The 5333-nt window shown below is 42.4% G+C and overlaps 1 long non-coding RNA gene across 3 annotated transcripts in view; it reads right to left on the bottom strand.

The window, feature by feature from the left end:
- Nucleotides 1-1551: 1551 nt before the first annotated feature.
- LOC119321950 overlaps nucleotides 1552-5333 on the bottom strand; it is a 7368-nt gene continuing 3586 nt past the window's right edge. Inside the window, exons 2-4 of one of the 3 annotated variants that reach the window (XR_005155300.1) lie at nucleotides 3508-3569; nucleotides 2563-2647; nucleotides 1552-1854 (exon numbers count right to left, since the gene is read on the bottom strand). This is a non-coding gene — a long non-coding RNA (uncharacterized LOC119321950). Of the gene's footprint in view, nucleotides 1855-2266; nucleotides 2648-3507; nucleotides 3570-5333 lie in introns of those variants that run through there. The other 2 variants (XR_005155301.1, XR_005155299.1) reach the window with 2 other exon arrangements.

Below are 5333 nucleotides of genomic sequence, written 5' to 3' on the forward strand. Positions count from 1 at the left end.
ATTTTCAAGAGGGTATGTTTATCACCATGGATCTTGGTGATTCTGACATCAACCAAGACAATTTGCACATTTGGGTCCTTGTTGATATGCTTCCAATTCTACCGCTATGTGAGTTTCTCAAACATAGTTATTATGTAATTTATATTGTTTATTTCAAAAAATTGACAACATATTTCCATTGATAGCTTAATTTCATTCTTCAAAGAATGTGTGGAAGATGCTAGACATAACCTACTACACGGATGGCTCTGAGTTAACTTATCAGGAGAAAAATCATCTGGTCGCATATTGTACTGACATTGAGAATTACAATGCCTTTTATCGAACTCCTCCAAATTATGATCAATACGTGCCACTAGTGCATGTGTTGAACCACGATAACTTCCATGGAGATGCCCTGGTAAGATTTTTTTACTATTACGACATCCGTGCATCTTTTGCATACTTCTAAAACTGAACTACATTGCTAACTATGAAGTTATTACTATGTTTTTCAACAGAAAATCCCGATGGATTGTGTGCCTCATCTGATGTATCAGAATGGTCGCCTTGATGTTTTGAACATACAGCCAGGTCGTCCTACGAATCTCACCTGTCCATACCGGATTTCTAAAACTGGTGAACACATGATAATCAAAGAATGGAAAAAATATATGGACAGTCGTAAGGAGGTTATTAGAAGCAATATTGTGCGAAAGGCAAGAATTGGAGACATGATAATCTCCATTCTCCATAATGGAGAGTCAGGGGCTATCTTGTTTTGTGCTATTTTACCTAAGATAATATGGTAGGTCCTTCCTTCCCACCAATGGTGTAGGATTCTCCCTCCTTCCCACCAATGGTGTAGCGAGCCGGTGGCCTCTGGTGGAACGAGGGCGAGTGGAAGCATGGAGTGCTGCAACACCTTGAGCCAAAGTTCAGCCGAAGGGCAAAGAGGTGCACCATAGACGTACGTTACTAACATCAACTCTAAGCCTCAAACTCCTATTCCAGATGCCTCATATTCGCAGAGCCGGACGTATCAATCCTGAAACTCTACACAAACATCACTTACTAGAATTTAAGTTAAGAGTTTCTCCTTTCAGATCTTATATATAGGGCAGTGGAATGTCTGGCTATTCGAAAGGCAGCTTGAATTCGCCTGCCAACCAATTCCTTCCTCCGCATGATGCGGGGGCTATGCATTTGCCAACAAAAATGTTGAACTTATGGACATGTATGTACGGATTAGAACTTACAAACGTACTTGTCCTCCTTACCCATTACTCCCCCTTTCTGAATTACACCAGGTTCCCCCAACCGTGAATCTTTAATACTCCCTCTGTTCCGAAATGTATGTCGCTGGGGAATATGTTCCGACCAGGTGAAAATGGGCAAATGGACCTTTATGCCCCCAGTTCAAACTTTGAATCTGTCCGTCATCTTCCTCAGCGTCTTCCACCTCCGCCTCCGCCCCGGCACTCCACCTCCGCCTCCGCGGCTCTGCCACCCGCCCTCCACCTCCGCCCCGGCACTCCACCTCCGTCTCCGCGGCTCCGCCACCTGCCCTCCACCCCCGCGCTCCTCTCCCACGCTAGGGGCTCCTCCCGGCCCCCGCGCGCCCAGGTGGTGCTCTGCTGCCGCCCGCTGGTGGAGACGAGGTGCTGATCTACTGCCGGCCGCTGGTGGAGGCGAGCTGGTGCTCTGCTGCCGCCTGCTAGTGGAGGCGAGCTGCTGCCTACGCGCGCCCAGGGGCTGTTCCTCCCCATGCACAGGTGCTGCTGCCGCTGAAGTCCTCGCCGCTGGGCAGGAGCTGCTTTAGCTGGAGTTCTCAATTTTGCTCTCCTAGGTTCATCTCCTCGCCCATTACTCCCTCTGCATCCGAGTAAACAATTTGATGATCATAAACTTGATGTAATCATCTGTCTTAAATAATTTGAATAATTGCATGTAGTACAATCTTGGAGTAATACTGAAATTTAACACTGAAACTGAACAGTGATATTGAACACTGAAAGATGAACACTGAGTAGAACATGTACTGTCAATACAAGTTTGGACTTGTACTGTCAATACAAAAAATGAGCATGTACTGTCAATTTAGCACAGGTTTGGACTTCTTAGTTTCATCAGTACTCCAAATCAGTAGGAGTATGAATTAATGGGCAAAAATAATTGCTACTCTCATTTCAGTTAAAATTGAGTAGGAATAGGAGTATGAATATCAGGAGCATGAATACCAAGAAGGGTAGTGGTAAAACATAGAGCATGGCCTCCGAAAATTTTACCTCAGCCTTACTTGGAACTCACTATCATTTCTGTACTCCATTATTCCCATAAGAGGGTCTCTTTCACCTGTAACTTGACATGATCAAGTAAACTGTGCACATGGCTATTTTTATTTGAATCTTCAGAATGTCCAAACTTTTAAACACTATGGTATGACTGAACAATCTAAACTGTTTGACATAATTTGATGTAAATAAAATACTCCGGTCATTATTAGTATGCAAATTTGCAGTTAGTGCTTCGAAAAAAACACTATGGGAAATGACTTGAATGGAGAAATGTTGAGATACCAACCTGCTAGCTGAAAGTGCGGCATGCCGGCATGAGAGTGACTGATGCCCTCACACATCTTTTTTCAATAGCCCTTCTTTAAAACAATCTGATGGAAAAAAATTCAAGGTCACAAGTCATATTACTGTAGGGCTCATATTACTGTAGAAGAGGGAAGAGAGAGAAGAGAGCAAGAATATGGAGGTCACAAGAGGAGTATACTACAGTAGCTCTCCTCTTGTTGCAAGTCCTACACTAAACTACTAAAACTACTGCTTGCAAGTCCTAACATAACAGCAGCAATCATCATCAGTACTCCAAGTATCCAAGATCGAATAATTAACAGAAAAACAAGATAACCTAACAGAGCAAGATGGAGTAATCCAAGAAAATTAATTGAAAATTGCTGAGTAGTGTTGTGTGCAAGTGCAAGTACTCCAAATTTGTTTGAGTAGCAAATCTTGGAGTACCGGAGGACTCCAAGTTAAATATACTCAAAGCAAAATTAACTTGGTGATGCATGCTAAACTTGAGAACCATCATCAGTTGGTACACACATCATTCAGATTACACATGATAATTAATTAGGTGCGATAACTAAATAACCCCAGCAGCTACGTTAGTTAGGTGTAGTAAAAACTCCTACTGCTACTGCATCTTTACCAACCAAATTCAGTGACAGAGCTACTCCATTTTACTCAAAATTCAGTATGCAAAATTAACAGTAATCCATACAGCTGCTTCATACTCCAAATTCAGTATACAAATTCAGTATTCATGTACTACTCCAAGTCCTACACTAAACTACTCAAAGATCATTTTCATTTCCATCTGATCATTTAACGTTAAACAAGCAGTGCAAGCAAGAGAATAGTGCAAACAAAGTATGCAATAATGTTGTACTGCTCCAATTGATCATTTTCATTTCCAAAATGTACTGGTGTGCATCTTGAAAGTTCAACCTCTTACCTTGAAAGTTCTTTTTAGTTGCCTGGAGAACATGGATCTCCCAGACCTCAACTACACCCCACCTGCAGAAGATGAAGATGAAATGGACGAAGATGTAAGAGATGAGATGGACGAAGATGTAGGAGATGCAATTGTTCAAGGTAAATGACTCAAATGATCATGAGTAGAGAGTAAACGACTCAAATGACTTGTGTAAATGCATTGTTGTACTCCATTTGATCATATATAATATATTTTCTTTGTGCAGGTGTTGAGCAAGCAGTTCAGAAAAGGGATATCCTAGATGACAAGAAAAGATATGCTGCTTATGTTGCAATGCATACATTGTGCATGAGTAGAGGGGGAAAGTTTAAGAGAGATGACAAGAAAAATATTGCTGATTTCTTTGGAGTGGGTGTCTGGAATATACAAAGGATTTGGAAGAAAGCGATGGAGCAAATTGCTGAAGGTCTAGACGTAGATGTTTCAGGTCAGAGGAAAGGAAATTGTGGAAGAAAGCCGAAAGACATCAATCTAGAGCAAATCCCTACCATCCCACTAAACAGGAGGTCTACTATCAGGTCACTTGCCTGGCAACTCGGGTGCAGCCCTACGACACTCCACCGGAAGTTCATGCTCAAGTTGATAAAGAGGCATACAAATTGTTTGAAGCCAACTCTAAATGAAAAGAACAAGAAGGATAGAATGAAATTTTGCTTGTCAATGCTCGATGAGACAACAACACAAACTGAAAGGCCAAAATTCAAGACCATGCACAACATTATTCATATCGATGAGAAATGGTTCTATATGACCAAGAGAAAAAGGAACTATTATCTGTTGTATGGGGAGGAAGAGCCTACAAGAACTCTGCAAAACGGCAGTTGTATTGGAAAGGTTATGTTCTTGACAGCGATTGCTAGGCCGAGGTGGGATAATGAAGGAAATGTGACCTTCTCTGGAAAACTTGGAATTTGGCCGTTTGTGAAAGAAGTTCCGGCTCAAAGGAGAAGCGACAACAGGCCCAGAGGAACATTGGAGACAAAGTCAATAAAAGTCAACAGGCAAGTAATGAGAGAGTTCATGATAGAGAACCTGCTGCCAGCAATACAAGCATCTTGGCCTGAGAATGATGCTGGGCAAACCATCTATATACAGCAAGACAACGCTAAGCCTCATATCTTGCCTAATGACCCAGAATTTTTAGCAGCCGTGGAAAGAACTGGACTCGATATCAGACTAATCCAACAACCTGCCAATAGCCCTGATCTGAATGGCCTTGACCTTGGGTTCTTCAGCTCGTTGCAATCTCTAACAGATTGTTTAAGCCCTAGAACGCTTCAGGATCTTATCAAGGGTGTGCTAGATGAATTTGAAAACTATGATGTTTACAAGCTGAACAGAGTTTTCCTATCTCTACAAGCTTGCATGATTGAAATCTTGAACCATGCAGGGGGCAATGGGTATAAAATACCCCATGCAAACAAGGAAAGGCTAGAGAACTTTGGGATGCTACCTCCAAGACTTACATGCCCTCAAGAGGTATATGCAAATGCCCTGCACAATCTTGGGATAATGGAGAGAGTTGCTTGTTGAGTTGCTTGTCGAGATGCTAGTTCAGATGCTTGAGGAGATGCTTGTTGAGTTGCTTGTCGAGATGCTTGTTGAGATGCTCGTCGAGATGCTTGTTGAGATGCTTGAGGAGTTGCTTGTCGAGATGCTTGTCGAGTTGCTTGTTGAGATGCTTGAGAAGATGCTTGAGGAGTTGCTTGTCGAGATACTTGTTGAGATGCTTGAGGAGATGCTTGTCGAGATGCTTGAGGAGTTGCTCGTCGAGATGCTTGTTG

Source organism: Triticum dicoccoides, chromosome 6B (genome assembly GCF_002162155.2).
Source record: "Triticum dicoccoides isolate Atlit2015 ecotype Zavitan chromosome 6B, WEW_v2.0, whole genome shotgun sequence".
Classification (NCBI taxonomy): Eukaryota; Viridiplantae; Streptophyta; class Magnoliopsida; order Poales; family Poaceae; genus Triticum; species Triticum dicoccoides.